We start from the raw sequence: 18,516 nt of genomic DNA, 5'->3' as shown, positions 1-18,516 counted from the left end.
TTACATTGGGTAAGACGCAGTCGTCTCCTCTTCAGTTCCTGATGTAAAAATCCTCGTCTGTATTCGGCCTCAACAGCAGGGACGACCAGTCATGTTCTTGCCACTGCAGGGTTCTCCAAGAGTGCACACCTCCTCATGATAGACAGATACACAAAGTGATTGGTTATGTGTCACTTGTGAGTTCACCATCCCGACTTCTAGCTCAGTCCCAAGTGTGCTATGAATGGTTTTAAGGGAAGATAAAAGTAGCCATGATCTCCCTACAGCAGCATCCTGCCTTTAGCAAACTCTTTAACTATGTAAAATGTCATCGCATCATCTCATGTAACATGCTGAGTTAGGGTTTGCACACGCGTAGTGCGAGTTATGGATTGTGGTTCTAACTATAACTTGCACATTGCATTGGTTTGATCAGTTTTACGTTTTAACTATAAATGCTCTTTACCCTTGTTTTTTAAGAGAATGTTTTAGTTTTTTTTTAAAGATCCATTAAGGTGTTATAACAAAACTATAATTTCACTTTAACCTTATTCAGTGAAAATATATTATGGATAAAGTACCTCCGGCCACACATTAGAAGGATATTGCATGTCAGCGAGGAGTTCCATAACTATATAGAGGAACGAGGCCGAAGGCAGAGTTACTTTATAAGGTTATGGGACGCCGAGGTGACTTGCAGTAATCTTATAATGTGCTCCAGGTGGTACTTTATCTCATATAATACGTGTTCACACCATCACCTTTCCCACAAACCACTTAAAACCTTGTTGCGTAGCTCTTTTATATGAAAGAGCAAACATGTTTGCAAACATGAAGAATAAAAATAAAGCCTCCAGTGCAAAATTAAACACATCAAAAACCTGTGGGATATTTTTTGGACACAAATATTAGAAACAGTTCAATACAAGTCATTAAAAAAAAAAGCTGCAGCACCTCGGAACATGTAGAAACATGCAGAAAGATTCCACCTTTCCTCTATCTAAGGAGTTGAATAAATAAGCATGTTCTCTCTGCTTGTCACAGTAAGCTAGCAAAATAGAGCAGAAGAAAGAAAATCAACGTTCCATTAGTTGCTTTAAACAGCTGCTTCAATTATGTTTCATGACCTGACTTGCCATCCACCGTGGCTGCTGGCTCATGCTGCAGGCATTGACCTCAGAACTCGAAAGTAATAACTTATAATGGTTGAGTTCTGATGTCTTTTCTTTTTAATCAGTGTATTGCAGCCTCACAAATTGCTGATTATAAAGAAATTATGGCCAGATGTTCGACCATTGGGAATTGCGACTCGCAAATTGCGCTTAATTGTGAGACACAATTTGCGAGTCGCAAATCCCAACGTACAACATTGTCTCAGACACTGTTTGCGATTCCCAGTGGGGTCGCAAATTGCATGCCTCTTGAATATTAATGAGGCTGTCGCAATTTGCGACCCCATTGGGAATGGCTGGCACTCCCAGGGATGGTGGCCTGCTGGGGTCAGCAGACCACCATGTCTGGGACTGCTTTGTCAATAAAGCAGTTTTTTTTTTTCAAAATGCAGCCTGCTTTCCTTAAAGGAAAATGGGATGCATTTAAAAAAGGAAAATTAAACTTTTCAGTTTACTTTTTTAAGGGCAGGCAGTAGTCCCTGGGACCACTGCCTGCCCTTAAAACATATTTGTGCATCCATTCACAAAGGGGAAGGGGTCCGTTTGTGAGTGCTTTACAACCCTTCTGAGAAGGGTGGTAAACTGCAAATGTTTTGCGACCGTAATTGCGGTCGCACAACATTCATACATAGGTTTTAGACTCACTATTAGGAAGGAACGTCCTTGGCACGGCCCTTCCTAATAGGGAGTCGCTAACCCCATTTTGCGAGTCGCTAACTGATTAGCGGCTCCCAAAATAGGGTTAGTACATTGGGCAGACCTATTTTGCGGTCGCAAAGGGGCCTGGCTGTTCGATCAGTAGCGCCCCCTCCTCCCCCCACCTCGCCAGCGCCTTGAGACCCTCACGGGTATGTAGTGCGCTTTACAAATGATTGATTGATTGATTGATTGATTGATGGCGCTGGCGGACAAAACTCCAGGGATGGGGCGTGGTAGATTGAAGTTGGGTATATTGGGTTAGGGTGGGATTGATTGGGTCAGGGTGGGGTAGAATGGAGTGGAGTAGATTAGGGTAGATTTGAGTGGGGCAGATTGGACTATGTAGTTAGTATCTACATGGATTGATTGAGGGAGTCTGGAGAGGGAGCCAGAAGCAGCGTCCGAGCAGAACCAAGCAGAGTGCTGGCGGACGGCGACAGTGAGGACGCAAGCAGCGAACTCCCTCTGGAACAGACAGGAGGAGCCGGGAGCGGGAAGCTGCAGCGGTAGCAGTGGCTGTAGCGGAAGACCGTGCTTACAAGGTGCTGGCAGACCTCCGCAGGCACCGCATACTGATAGACACTGCCATACCCCGCTACACACGCCAAGCCTGCCAGGTGTGGGCGTGGTCAAGTGCGGCCCCCGAGGTAGCAAGGCGGAGGCTGGTGGCGAGCCTGCGGTGTGGAGACCGCGGCGGGGGGGTAATCAGCTGCACCAGTGCCAGTGGTATTGGAGCCTTTAGTTGCAATCTTGGCTCTTTCCTGGCTCTTTTCTTGGCGTTATCACCTTGACAGACCCAGGCACCCCAGGATCCAGTGGGGGAGCGCTGAAGCAGTTGCGTTCTGGACGAGACACTGCATCAGGACTCCGGCCCGAGCAGGGTTGGGTTGACTCAGCTGCGGAGACGGTAGCCATGTCCTTCTCTTCGCTGCATCTTACCTCCCCACCCTCCTCCACTGCCTGCAATCTTCCGGCTAGCATCAGGAGGCTCACCAGCTGCACCAGGGAGGAAACATCCAGCAAGTGCTCTCTATGCACCAGGTCCTGGGTGCTGGATGGTGGTTTGGTACATATGAGATCCCAGTGAGTTGGGGAGAGGGCATAGTAAGCCAGAGTCCTGCCTGCACTCGTACCAGGCCTCACATGACAGTGGGGCAGGGCGGTAGCTGATAAGTGCGGCTGTTCAGCTGTTCTGTGGGGGTGGCTCTCTCTCCTCCCCCCACCGCCTCCCTCCTACATCCCAGCACCCCAGTACCCAGTACTCAGCACCCAGACGAGGATCAGGACGTCAGTTTCAAGCACCCTAATGCCTGTAAAGATCATTTAAAATCTTTCAAAGTGCATGTTGGCCAAGGATAAAGTGCCGCTGACCAAAGGGAAGAAAGATAAATAAATCTAACGTGTGGACACAGTCAAACGGCCAGCAAGGTTGGCTGTGACTATTGTGGTCTGGTCGCCTGGTGTGGCCTGCTCAAACAGACAGACAGAGGAGGAGACAAGTGCACCTGCGGCCGTGTGACCGTGTGACGCGTAAAGGTGACAACATACCAAAACGCCATGTCAACTAACCATGTGATCGGGCAGGGTGAGGAAGACACCGGCAGAAGTTGCCTTACCAAAAAGCAAAAAATCTGGAAAGGAGCAAACGTAAATGGAGCAAGCTCCACGCTAAGGAGCCCATTAATTTCGCCAGTAGCCTCCATGTTTGAAAAATCACTGGCAAACACCAAATCGACCCAAAACTCAATATTTCAGTTTCTAAAGGACCCCGGGTCATCTATTTGTGCTACCCCCGGAGACACATCAGGTCTGATGACCCCTTTGGCCCCCCTAATAATACTACAACGGATAGAGCTAATGGGGGAAGAGCAAACTCAAGTTCCCACCTCAGAGATACTAAACCCATTGAGATTGAAAATCCAGGCACATGGAGTGAACAACCAGTAGATCAAGGCAAGAGTAATCCAGCTAGTGGGACCTTACTGCAAAACACCCTTACAACAACCGCGATAGTACACGCTGCACGAGAAGATACTAGCATCAAAACAGAGCACAAAGAGCAACTATTTGCTTTTAGTAAAACCAATGGAGACAATACGCCAGGTAGTCCGGCTGCAAAGCAGAAGATTCAAGATCACAACGTCTCAATGAGCATCTCCTCTCAGGCCTCTGGGCATGGTCAAGTAGTCAGCCCACAACATTTACAATCACGTTCTGAAGACCTCGCTCTGTCATGGCAAAATTCATGCCTACCCATTACAAATTTGGATGAGTTGCAGGCGAGTAAACCAGCAGTAGATGCACAGGAGGTATGAGCGGAGGTCCAAGGAAGAGAATAAACGGAGCATCAGCTGTTTAGTACAAACTATACCAGTGGGCAAGATAAGACAATAGATTTCAGAGCCAACTCACTATCCAAACAAAACGAGAGATCTAGTAGTATACCCGAAAAAGGGTCAAATAACGACAATAGTGACATTAATGTGCAAACAGAAGTCATCGCCCCGCTATTGCAAGCATTACAAACATCAACGGCTACCTTAATAATGCTGTCAGATAAATTGGATATACAAATCGATTTAATGAACGTCATTGCATCATATATAGCAGGAATAAATGATAAACTCGATCATCGTACCTAATTAAAAGAGTGCAATCAGATTATTCCAGCAGGAATCGGCCTGCACATGTGGGCCAATATTAGACAAGTTGACTTTCCTACCAACACTGCTGGAACAGATGCTTAACCTTAACAAACATCTGGTCACTCCAGTTACTCACTTAGAGACTCTTCATATAAAACGATCAGAAGTAATCACAACTCAGATTCAACCACAGTTAACTGCAAACTCCACTTTTGAGCTTAAGAACGAATCTCAGCGGCCCTCTGCTGAGACGGCGGCACGCCTAAGAACCAAGCAAGTGGCAACACAGAATGTTACATCTTGGCAACCAGAAAAGAAGTCGCCTCAATCGAGAGTATATTCTATCCTCTCTAAACCCAAAGCTGGAGATTCCCAAGAAGAACACCCTGAAATGACAAAGGGTAGACCCCCATGTAACTCTACTATTACTAATGAAGGGTCAGGAGGCACGTAGTTAGATAAAACTCAGCCCTCCAGAAAACTTACCTAGGACATCATTTTTTTTTTTTTAACAACACTTTTTATTAATCAAGAAGGCAAGGGCTGCAGGCCCCTGACAAACCAGGGGAACTGCCACATAGTAAATAGCAACAGCTCTTGACATTTTGTCATATAGAGGAACAATGGAGAGCTATTCATACATCATCTATCAAGAAACCCCCCCCCCCCTTCCCAACGCCCAACCCCCTCCCCCCGACCGCACCACAGCCAGACACCACCAGAACCATCTCTATACAATTAGCATTCAAGTAGGCCCCTAATCTCCATCCGTAGGGACCAGTGCAAGGAAAATGCCCCTATAATCAGCCCACCGCTTCCAGGCCGAGGCCATCATTTTAACGGGAAAAGCGGTCGGCTACTCGAGGCAAGCCCAAAAGGGAATGACCCGAGAAGATCGGATTTCTCCTAACACGGAAACCGATTTACCATCATATAAAGATACCATAAATGTGGAGTTGCTGGGCAAACGTTTGGTCGATACAGGAGAAAAGCGAACAAATACCTGGATCAAATACCTGGATCTCTAAAGTGGCTGATGACATGGTCCTCTGTAAGGAGAACGAAAAACATAAGACAACCACCCCAACAAGACCGATGTCACTAGAAGTCAAGAAGGAAGTAGGCAACGGGATAATCAATGCAGGGGAAAATCTAAAATATTCAAGTATACAAGCCTTATGTAATCCACGAACCCTGTCTAACGTCCAAAAATTGACATTGGAACTAGTAGTAAGCAGGGATAAAAATAATTCAAATATATAAGTGCCCCCATGGAAGCAAGCAAACGTGTAGAGAATATGGACGTAATATCTTAACTTCTACAGCCATTAGAGACGTGATAGACCAACATCACCCAGAAGTACTTCAAACTCATAGACCATTATAATTCTATAAAGCACTGTCGCTCGCCTCAAGAGCAACTAAGCTCTTGCATTCCAAATTAGGTCAAATCTCATTTGACGAACTGCATTGAGAAGGACATAAAAAGAGCAATAGTACGATGTAACCAGGCCACTCAACAGATAATATGGACCCCTGAATACGAAACATGGGGTAATCACGGCATCTTGAATAGAAGCAGCATTTTTAAACTCATGGTCGAAATAACGGAACTAAAGCATATACAATCGGCAGATCTCGTAGCAGTCTAATTTCTCCTAGGGAGCCAGAAAACAACTAAAGAACAAACACTAACCACACGGCAGACGCGAGAGTTAGCACACTTAATATTAAATAGCTCCGATCGATTTGCAGCCTGAGAATACAAATATCAGCTCCTGCTACACCCGTTACCCATTTCCATTAAGCGCATCAAGTCAAAAGGAAAGTAAACCAGACAGTAGCACCCACACAGGTCTATTCAATTCCACAAAACGCAAAAGGCAGGAGCGATATAGTCCAGACTCCAGATAGACCAGTTAAAGATCTATACAGGGAGATTGATTTAAATTCAAATCAATGGAACTGGCTTCCCAGCATACTTATCAATAAGAGGAGTGACTGACAAAAGAAGGATACAGCCAGTAGCTTTGAAATTGGTACTCTACATGTGCTATCCTGTAATATAGCGGGGGCGAGGCAACTACTTGAAGTGGGCCTCCCACTCCAGGAGTGGGCAGATTGAGATATAATAGCTCTGCAAGAGACGTAGAAGAACTTCCAATAGCAGGCTTCACTCAAACAGTAGCAGCAGAAAAATGTAAGCAATACGGTCGCGCGATAGGTGGGTTGGCAGTCTATGTATCTACAGCTCTGAAAATCATAACAGAACAGTTGAAACCTCCGGACCTTAGTATACAACTCGTCAAATTCACAGATCAATATTCAGATGAAAAAAGTACAGTAATATCGATCAATTATTACACACAACCGAAGCTCCAAACTAAAACGGAGAAAAATGCTCTTCTAAGTGAAATAATATCAGGTCTACGTTGTGCTGAGCCAGCTTGGAATGTAATAGGGACAGGAGACTTCAATTCTAACCTGACATCTTGATAGCAGATAACATGCACTGGTGTGCACAACAGCAATCTTGAGCGAGTGCTTAATGGAAGAACGGAAGAAGACAACCCTCCGAAAAAAACATACTATGGCCACAGGGCACAATCGATACTTGACTTTACAATTATAACACTCCCTTTAATGCCATTGCTGGCCTGCTATTACATCGAGTATACCACCATGAGTGATCACACGTTTCAACACATTATATTTAATTTAAATGTGGCAAGATTCCAACCTACTAGTGTTACACCCCCTTTTTTTCCTGGTTTTTGACTAGTCTGACTGGGATCCTGCTAATCAGGGCCCCAGTCTATCTGCCCTCTCCCTTAAATTGGAATGCATGTACTTTAGGTACACTCCAGATTAGATACTGAGGTAGCCTTATCAGTCCCTAGTATATGGTGCACCATATCCCTAAGGCATAGGTACCCCAGGGACCTCCCATGGGCTGCAGCATGTATTATGCCACCCCTCAGAGGCCATCCAGATTGACACGACAGGCCTGCTACTGCAGACTGTGTAAGATGGTGCTTGCACCACTTACTGAGATATAGGTTGACTATATCTCTCTAAATCACTACACTTAAATACCTATCAGTCACCCCTGTGGAAGGACTTAACAATCCTAATGGCAGGGTACTGGGTTTTATATGAGAGGGTGCCCCTGCATGAGCAGAGCCCCTCTGCAGCCTTCGGAGACCATTCTCCGGGGTTGTCTGTGTTGCAGCCAGACATGCATGTTTAAGTGCATTATAACCTCCCGGTAAATGCTAACTTTAAAATGGCTGCTTAGAAACATGTCGTATTTGGTGTCAAACACCTTGGAATCATACCCCCACACCAGAAACTGGTGTGGGAGGTATAATGCCACCCTTCTAGAACCACTACTGTGGGTCACCGTTCTACCCGGTACCAGCTTTCTCGACCTGGGCAGCACAAAATGGATGCTGCCAGCCACAGTCACGGGTCTGCCCTCCTGCTGCTGAGCCAAGCTTGTGCAGAGGAAGGCATGACAATTGGCATCCTGTCACAGGGAGGTTTAACCACCTCCCAGACATGATTTAGTGTATTGGGGCTGGGTGGGTGCACTCTCTGAGTGCCAGAAAGTCTGCACTGGGGACTCATTTGGTGTCCCTGTGCATAGTCCAGCTCAAACCTGTTCTGGGAGCCATTGGCTCCTGCTCTGGTGTGAAAGTGGACAAAGGACAAAGGTGTAGCCACCCCTCTGTCCTGCCCCTCCCATCTTTCCTGGGAATCTTTACAACCCCTTCCCATGGGTATAAAGTGGGTTACCTGGCTACAGGACTTTAGATTTTACCTGGACAAGATTCTGCTAAGAAGAAACCAAGTACTTCGATTGACTGCACAACGCTGGACGACTGAAGAATCCCACTTGGAGTAAAGGAGTTACTCCCCTGAAAAAGCAGGCACCTAAACGCATCTACCCGGTTTGCTTCTCCCGAGCTCCTGAGGACTCTGAAGATTTCAGCAACACAGGAGGTGTATTCCTGATGGTCCCTGAGGTCGATCTGCCCTCTCAGCGATTCTGAGGCCAGTATCCCTCATGGGGACCGTGCAACCCGAACCCCTGTGCACCGCATATTTTTGCAGTTGCATATGCTTAGTGATGATTCCTGAGCCTGTGCTTTGGACTCTGTGTAGTTCCGACCCCGAGCAGTATTTGCACCGAAGATTTCCAGCCTCCACTCCCAGAGTGTCCTGTGGGCTGCTGCTTTGCAGACTTGCTTGAGGTCTCCTCGCGATCCCAGGTCCGTTGGCCTGTGGGTTCTGGCAAGGGTCACCTTGCTAATTCTTGGGCTTACCTGGTTGCTCCAGATGTGCCCTGACTCTCCATTGCTTGGAGAGTCCCCTGGACCTTGCTGGTCCGCACCGTAACCTGTTTCCTCTGACCGCGTGGGTTGCAGTTGCCAAGGCTTGTTGGTGCTCCAGCCGGACATTGACCCCTCAGCTTTTGACATCCTTCGTGGGACAGCTCACCTCCAGATTCTGGTCATCCTAGACGTCTCCTGGTACCCGAGTCAAACAACCCTTCTTCTCACCTGAAGCACCCGACATCGGTGGGCATTCGACTACCGAGCCCCTGGTCACTAGAAGTGACCTAGACTCTGTCCCCTCTGCTTTCAGGTTCCTCTCACCTTGAATCCAGGCTTGGATTCCACCAAACACTCTTCGCCTTCCTGGCAGCAGTACTTCTTTGTAGCTCTCCATTGAAAACGACAAAGGTTTCCGACTCCATTTGGCACCTATGCACCCGGCTCCTCTAGGATAGGTAACATGGATACCTCGGTACTCACTGGTGGGTTGGCCTTAGAACCTCCTAAGTTCCAAAGGGTTTGCTCGAAGTCCTCCTAGAAGTGTCCTTAACTTGTAATTTTCCAACCGCGACTTTCCCATAGAGTTGTACGGAGCATCTGTGTTTCCTCACTGCACCCGTCCTCCGTGGGCTCCCTGTGTCACTCCTCTGGGTGGTTCCTTGGTGTCCCAGCGATTCCACGTGCTCTAGGCCCGGTGTCTAGTCAAGTCATTGTTGTTATACCATTTGTTTAGTTTATGGTTCGGTCTCCCCCTGGTGCCCGCTGTGTATTGTGCTATTTACGAATGTTCTATTAATTCGGTATTGTGTGCTTTATGCCCTAGTCTCAGATAGAGACTAGTAGAGAGTGTTATATTAATAAATACATATTTTTATATAAACCCTGTGTGGTTCTCCTTTCAATTAGTCATTTAGGAGGTGATATGCTGGTAAAACAAGCTGCTTTACATTCCTTCAAGATTAAGCCTGAAGGCTGCTCTCCAAAGCTACCACTAGGATAGCTTTCAATAAAGGTTGTCTTAAACCTAATCATCAATAAGGGTGGTTTGGACTGGTACAGGGTAAAGTACTGGGTTTTTCAGAACCAACCCAGCGGTGCCAGGGAACACACCCGAAGACTTCGGATTCTTCCTGTTTCAGACCCACAGAAACACAGAGTCTTCTAGGTGAATTCAAAGAACGTCTTTATTGGCTGCAGACCAATCACAGATATCCGAGAAGTACAACACGATGTATGTTCTCAGGAGACTGCCCCCAACCAAAAACCAGTCTTTTCTTATATACAGAATATTACGCTCTGGGCAACACCGCCCCTATTTTACAAGTGGTCGTTCACATATTTTCGCTTCAAAGAAAGAGCACAGTCATGATGATAATTCCACATTTCAGCTTGGTCAGCACATAATTATTTACCCAGCGAGGCTCAGAACCCTCATCAGATATCAGCAGACCCCAATAAAACGGACACCTCCTCCTCGTAAAGCAAGCCATAAAGTAGAAAACAGAGTCAGGTGTGAAAGAGATTAGTCAGGGTTCGTGTAGGAAGAACGACTTTATGATGTGTTGGCCCCTGATGCTAATCCCATAAGGCCGCAGTAAAAGGAACCGGCCGGGCAGGACTGACCTCGGGCAGCGGAGTCAGTTTGCACAGGTCACAAAGAAGTCAAAGAAAGATTGCGTGTCCTTTAGACCTAGGCATGGCCTCAATGTGCAGCCTATGTGAGGGCAACCACAAAATGGTTACCGTTTTAAAATGGAACCCGAGGGTTTAATATGTAGTATTGCATACACGGTGAGTTTATCGGGGAAACGTGACGAAAACACTCATACATACCGCATTAGTCATTTGCGGTCCGCTGATACCAAAATCGGCATGGTAGGACCATGCTACCAACATGGTTCCGAAATTTACAGTACCACAGACCCTCCTTTTGCCCTTACATAGGCAATAACTATAATCATACTAATCTGAGTCCAGGTCTATATTCATAAGGCCATGGAGATGTTGCTGTAGCATCATCCTATTGCTCAGCTCGTCCCTTGATACAGGTCTCCTTACGCATGATGTAACACAGAGGCTACACATTACAGGAGCACACTGTACACATAGACCGAACAGGAAAAGAATGGCTAAGATCGTCCCAGTGACTATTAGAATCTTCCATCCCCAAGCTGATATCAGTCCCCAGAACCACCCCATCATCGACCAGTCTCCTTTATCCACATGAATGGATTCGGAAATCTTAAGCAGTTTGGAAATAGCCTGATAGACTGTCGGAGCGTTATCTGGTATGAAAATACAGCAGCTGGATTGGATATCCTTACATACCCCACCACGGTCTGCAAGTATGACATCTAGAACCATACGGTTCTGCAACGTCATGAGGCGGTCCGCTTGGAGCTCAGCTGTCAAGTTACCAAGGGCACCAGCCGTTACATCAACAGTGGTTTCAACTACACGAGTCAGTTGTCTCAGGTTCCTACTATTGACCATTGGTCCCCAAAACGGCAGGAAACCCAGGAAAAAGTCTCCCGCTTCCTGACCGGCAGTATCCTCCGTACTAACAACGCCTCTCACAACTCTGGTCTTGTGATAATCGGAGGCGGCAGTAAATGTCGGCGGTAGCAAATTTGCAACATAACACGTGCCCGAGAAATCAGGGGGCAACCATGTATATGCTCGATCATTACAAACAAAGTATGTGCCCTTGGCAGCCAAAAACGCAGGGGAAAACTGTGATGGGAAAATGTACGTTTCAGCACAGTCACTCCTCCCTAATTGAGCTCTTGGATTCTGACCATTACCTTGTAAACAGAACCGACCTATGTGGGGTACGACCCAAATCGGAGATGAACTTTTACGCTGTTTCTCGCCCAGACTAATGCTATACCCCGTCGCGTTCCAACCTAGAGACCCCTGTGGTTATAACGCGCCATATAAATTAAATAAATAAATAAATAAACCTACATAAGCTAGCAACTCATCCTTGGGAATAGATGAATATGCATCGATATCTCTGCTCATATCAGCAACTCCTTTCATCAAGGCCTTATTGTTCGTGCTAGGTCTAGTGGAACGCGGTGGTCGCGGGGAGTAGGTTTCAAGCGCAAAAAGAAACATAGTCTGGAATGCCCATGATGACCCATTATAGCTAAACGGCAGCACTAGGTATGGGATACACTTATTAATGGTATGCGGCATCAAACCACACACCCAGCAATTTGTCGTATTCATAACTAGTTGGTGCTGGTGCAGAAGTTGAATAAACAAATTGTTTACGAACTCAGAACGTCTAGCTTGTTCGTGTTCAGGCAGAGGGTGGAAAGAGTGTGAGGAAACAGTAGGAGGAGGTATGGGCTGTATAGTGGGTGCAAACGGCACTTGAAAAGACAATAATACATAACCTACAGAAAACATCATCATGCTAAATAGGACAAACAGACATAATATTACAAAACGTTTGCTATTCATTACTTTACATATTCTGCTCTTAAAATTTATTTCCTCAGCGGGTCTCTTCATCTCGAAAAACTCCATCCTCTAATCGTGCTGTTCGCGGCGGATGAGTGTCGTCTGCTAAGGAGTACACCTGTCAGTCCAGGCAACGCCCTAGACCAACCACACCGTTGACCTAACGTCTCCGGCTTGTACCCCAAAGTCTTGGCACCGCGACCCTGCAGCTGAACCCGGATGGCGGTTCGAAAAAGCAAAAATAAGAAAGTTTCTCAGATGGAAGAGAGAGCTGCACTTCTCAAAAAATATAAAAGAAAAATAATTTTTATTTGTCCATAGTTCTCGGCCTCAAATCGTAACGACTTCTTGTAGGTACTGTTTGGTCTTGAAACAAGAGTTCAGGCTCTGTAGTGTCCAATTGAATTGACGGTGGCACAGTTTCTTGCAAGATGTCATCGCTTTCCTTCTGAGAAAGCGTTCCTCTCACTCGTGCATCGCTAAACGGCAGAAAACGAGGCACTGTCTCAGTCTCTGAGTCAGCGATCCCTTTCTGGACCCACTGGTCGTAAGGCAAAGGCAAAGGGACTCTCTTGCAGTGAACGCTGTGTATCCAGTTCTTTTTCCCTTTTACTCGAACAGCCGATCTCGTTGAAAGAAGGACGAGATGGGGGCCGGTCCAACGGGGCTCATCATTCTTTGTCCTCTTGAAATTTTTGACCAGCACCCATGATCCAGGATTGATAGGATGTCCTGGAGCTTCAGAGACCTGAGGCAGAGTATCATGCACCTGTTGGTGTAAAACACGCAATTTAGCCGTCAATTCATACAAATTTTCAAGCAGTACTGGATGTTCGATCTCACTGAATTTTGTAGGCCTTGGCACTCCCCATATATTGGCCGGGCGGCCAAACACGATTTCGTAGGGACTAAGTCCCACTCGTGAATGCACAGTGTTTCTTGTTGATAGGAGTGCTAAGGGCAGAGCATCAGGCCATTTAAGACCAGAACTCGTTTGGATCTTAGCCAACTTAAGTTTCAAAGTGCCATTGTAACACTCTACTAGTCCAGCTGATTGGGGGTGATTTGCAGCGTGGAATTTCTGCTTCATACCTAGTCCCTCACAAACATTCTTCATCACTCGTCCCACAAATTCACTCCCATTATCACTCCATACCATTCTTGGCATTCCAAACCTAGGGAAGAATTCTTTGACAAGGGCTTTAGCTGTGGATAAGGAAGTATTGTCTTTTAGGGGATATGCTTCTATCCACCTTGAAAAAGCGCAGACAACAACAAGTACATATTTCAAATTGTTGCACCTTTCCATGTGGATGAAATCTAGCTGCAAAACCTCGAACGGATACGTAGGAGGCGCAAAATGACCAGCTGGAGTTGGGGTTCCCCTACCAGGATTGTATTTCAAACATACCATGCAATTTTTGACCACATTCTCTGCACACTTGGGAATTCCAGCATTCTGCCATACTGGAGCTAACAACTTACAAATCCCTTTCACACTGATATGCGCCATTCCATGTGCCATCGTGACCACTGGAAGCACATATGCATCAGGTAACAACCATCGCCGGTGCTCTGACAAATCAACCCAACAACCATTTTCATCCAATTTACCCTAACTTTCTTTCCACATACTCAATTCTTTCTCTGTGGCTTCAGCTTGAAGGGACTTGACACTCTCTATCGTGTCTTCACACATTCCAACATCACCAACCCATCTTGCAGGGCCTGCAACATACATTCGATTCGTCACATCTTTTGCTGTTTCCTTCGCGATTTCGTCAGCAAACGCATTCCCACGACCAACATCATCAATAATCTTCTTGTGTGCCCTGCATTTCACAATCGCGACTTGTAACGGTAAGGTCAGTGATTCAAGGAGATCATTCACCAACTGACCATTCTGAATCTTAGTTCCATGTGAAGTCAGGAACCCACGTTCTTTCCACAAGCGCCCAAAACTGTGGACCACGCCAAAGGCATACTGACTGTCAGTATATATGTTCACTTTCATTCCTTTCGACAACACGCATGCTCTTGTTAGTGCAATTAATTCTGCTGCTTGAGCCGAATTATGTGGTATACGTGCAGTTTCAACAATCGTGTGCAAAGTCGGGACAGCATATGCAGCAGTCGTATCACCATTCGGAAGCTTGAAGCACGAACCATCCACCCATAAGGTACCATCACACTCAGCCAGGGGAGTATCTTTAAGATCCACTCTTCCTTTTGTTTCTTCTTCTGTTCTGAACAGACAATCATGCTGTTCATTCTCATCTGTGTCTGCTGAAATCGGTAATAATGTAGCTGGATTCAACGTATTGCACCTCTTTATGTGCACATGACTCACTAGCAGTGTCAACTCGTAACCTGACAATCGAGCACTAGTTAAGTGCTGTGTCTTGGTCCTGTTTAACAATGTGTCCACTGCATGTGAAACCATTACAATCAACGTGTTATTCATTACTAGCCCAGCAGACTGTCGAATAGACACAGCTGCTGCCGCTGTGGCTCTCAAGCAACTTGGCAATGCCTTAGCTACTGGATCCAAAGTCGACGAAAAATTTGCGCATGGACGCTGTCTGTCTCCAAAAGACTGTGTCAGCACTGACAACGCACAACCTTCTTTCTCGTGAACATACAATGTAAAAGGTTTACTGTAGTCGGGGGTACCCAACACAGGAGCTGAACATAATGCATTACGCAATTCCCAAAAACTTTTCTGACACTCTTCAGACCATGGGACGGGATTCGGTGTATCTTTGCATGTTAATGCTATCAAAGGTTTTGCCAGCAAAGAAAAACTCGGGATCCACTGCCTACAGTATGAAGTAATACCCAAGAAAGCACGCACTTCTCTCTGTGTTCTTGGCACGCTCAATTGTGCAATGGCCTGAATTCTTTCTGGGGTCAGTTTCCATCCCTCCTTCGACAAGAGATGACCTAAGTAGGTCACTTCTTGTCAACAATATTGCAGTTTTGAGAGAGACACTTTGTGATGAAAGGCAGACAAATGACGCAACACTGACAATGTATCTTCTTTACAAATCTCCTCAGTATCCGCGGAGATTAGTAAATCGTCAACATACTGAATAAGGGTAACACCACTAGGTAAAACAATTGCATCAAGCTGCGCTTTTAAAGCCTGACTGTATATTGATGGACTTTCACAGTAGCCCTGCGGAGCGCGTTTAAAGCGGAAGCTGCGACCTCCTAAACTAAAACCAAAAATATCCCTGCTTTCCTCTGCAATCGGAATGCTAAAGAAAGCATTCTTTAAATCAATCACTGAGAACCAAGCAGCGGAAGCTGGGATCATAGTTAACAAGGCAGTTATATCAGGGACAACTGGAAACTGTGGCACAACTATCTTATTGACCTCTCTAAGATCGATCACAAATCTGTAAACAGGTGGCTGAGAAGGGTCAGTACGTTTTAAAACAGGCAGAACCGGACTATTGCAAACGTTGCCTCTTGTCTCTTCGATTACATCCTTTTCAATCAAGTCATAGATGATCACTAACAACGCTTTCTCACCTTCATTAGAGATCTTGTACTGGGGAATGCGTGGCAATTTAACATTGGCTTTCAGAGTGACCACATATGGTGGTATTTCCAAGAGACCCACATCGTTGGGACCAGTAGCCCAAATGTCATCCGGAAGAGTCGACAATTCATCTGGCAGTTTATTCTTCGACAAATACATTGGAGAAATCACTTCCCTACCCAGTGTAAGTTGTACTCCCGAGGGGGAACAATACATTGTTGCATGTAATCTCTTTAACAAATCCAATCCTAACAGGTTTTCACCACAACCTGTCGTTAGGATAAGGGGTGCTTTCAGCTCACAAGGTCCAACAGAAAGGGGCATAGGACTAGAGATCGGGTTCCTAACCGGGGCGCCAGAAAAACCTACTGAAACATTCATTTTGCCAGACAAAGGCGCGCCAGGGAGTTTTGAGTGCATAATTGAACTCTTTGCAGCACCAGTATCCAACAGAAAGGGCTCTGACACACCCGCTGTAGTCGCCTTAACATACGGTCCACTCTAATCCACTGGTACTGAAACAACTCCCTCCCTTTGTCTACGGCTGTCCTAGTAATCATTACCGTCCGCATTTCCATCTTCTGCATAATAGTCGTTATTATAGTATTGAGCTGTCCCACCAGTTACATTGGCCTGCTGATCAAAACTGTTCATCGTATTTTGATGCGGAAGAGGACGCGCGTTCTGGGGAACATTCCCACGCCCTCTACCTCTAGGAGCTTGCTGACCACCTCTACCTCTCGCGCCATAAGCATTATTCGTGCGCTGCAACAATATAGGACAACTATACTTAAAATGACCTTCTTGTTTGCAATACGAACACTGATTGGGACCCACAGGAACACGCGGTTGGGAATACCCGAACCTTTGCGAGTTACTCTGAAACTGTTGGGGTTGTTGATAGTTACTCTGACCTTGCTTATAGTTACTCTGATCACATGGCGGGTAAGCCTGCTGTAAAAGAACCTTCGTCTTTAATTCTTTTGTTTTCTTGTCTGCTCTATCCTTCTCATCTTTATCCCTATTTTCGTAATACTGTGCAGTAGCCAGTATTTGCGCTGATGAGGAAACAGCCCAAGAACTCTCTGAATCTTTTAATTTCTTACACAACTCGGGAAGCAAATTATGCACAAATTTATCAACAAATAACCGTTGACCACCTTCCGTACTCATGTCTTGACCACTGTGGTCGATAAATGTTTCTTCAAACCTGGTGAAGAAATCGGACACTGTTTCGTCTTTCTTTTGTTTGCATGCGGATAATTTATCCCAATTCACACGCATCGCCGGCATTAAAGTCTTCATGTAGGTAATAATTCTACCAGGGAGTTCTGCTACTAAGGGCTCAGGTTTCGCACCACCAACTTGTCTAGTGTCTGTAGCAATGATATTAGCCCATGTGCCACCTAGTTCTGCAGCATGATCTGTATTACGAATCAATCCCCACAAAGGCTGCGGAACAACATTCCCGAACAACATATCAATGTCAGCTAAATTCATGACACACGATTCTGCGGTTTGTGATAACTCCTTATAATATCCTGCAGGGTTTTTACGGGGGTCAGGCAATGTCTGCTTAAGCGCTATTACTTCACCTCGCTTCCATGGCACGTGTACCCAAACACGCTGAAAATGTGGCTGAACAGGTGGATTAGCATTTAAATCACCAGGTCTCCAAACTGGAGGAACCTCACGCATCGGATATTGGCGCGCTTTTACCTTTTTCCCTACAGGGAACTCCTGTTCGAACAACGACTGATGACAATCCCCATTCCTGAAGGACAACAATGTCGTAACTGCTCTATCAACATCGCGTCCCACAATCGTGCCTTTCTCAAAATCGAACCGTACATGACACAACTCCTGCGGGCTTGAATCTAGACCATGATCTTCCAATTCCTCACAGAGGAATTCACACATTTTCTCAAACGTATCTCTGTTTTGGTGCTTCCCATTGATGAAAAACATTTACAACAGATTCCACATCATATCTTGAAGGAAAAACAATCCATTTATGTGCCATGCGGTCTAATACTTCTTTCTCTTCAGAACCTGGAAGCTGACTACGCAACTGCGTACGTTGTATACCAGGGGTCGTACTAGATGACCCGAAGAGAGACGACATAAAACTAGTGACCGCACTAGCTATTCGTTGTCGTGTAGAAGGAGAAGTTGAGGCAAGAACAGGGGGAAAGACAGAGGGAAGAAAAACGGGTGCAGATACAGGTACAGGGGTCGTATCAGGAAGAGCGCCGAGGGAGGCAGCTGATGTACTAGGTAAAGTCGCAGGAAGCGCAGAAGAGATAGGCAGCGAAACCTGCGGCCCTTGAGAGGGCTGCGCCGTAAGCATAGGAGCCGGCTGAGGGGGAGCTGGCGGCTGCGGGAAGGCTTGCGGCAAATTAACTAGAGGCTGTACATTTAAGGGTTGTGGAGGTGCTGTAGCACTCTGCGCATACGGGGGTGGTGAAATCAGCAAATGTGACATTAGGGGATCTTTCTCCTTTTCTTTTGAAGCATCTTGCTGAAGGGGCGGCAAAACTGGGTAGCATTTATCAATCACTAGTTTACGTTGCCTGTGCAGCTGCTTATTCATTTGTTCTTCTTCATTATCTTTAAACTGTAAGGCTGCTTGCATTATCGACATACCTTTCTCTCTTTTATTT

At 46.0% G+C, this 18,516-nt stretch overlaps 1 protein-coding gene across 1 annotated transcript in view; it reads left to right on the top strand.

Moving 5' to 3' along the window:
- LOC146839302 (uncharacterized) overlaps window positions 1–18,516 on the top strand; it is a 109,105-nt gene that overhangs the window by 19,345 nt on the left and 71,244 nt on the right. The gene's annotated exons all lie outside the window — the stretch shown is intronic.

Source organism: Triturus cristatus, chromosome 4_1, assembly GCF_964204655.1.
Source record: "Triturus cristatus chromosome 4_1, aTriCri1.1, whole genome shotgun sequence".
NCBI lineage: Eukaryota > Metazoa > Chordata > Amphibia > Caudata > Salamandridae > Triturus > Triturus cristatus.
Note: the sequence above shows the minus strand (reverse complement) of the source record. Positions and strands in the feature narration are given on the sequence as shown.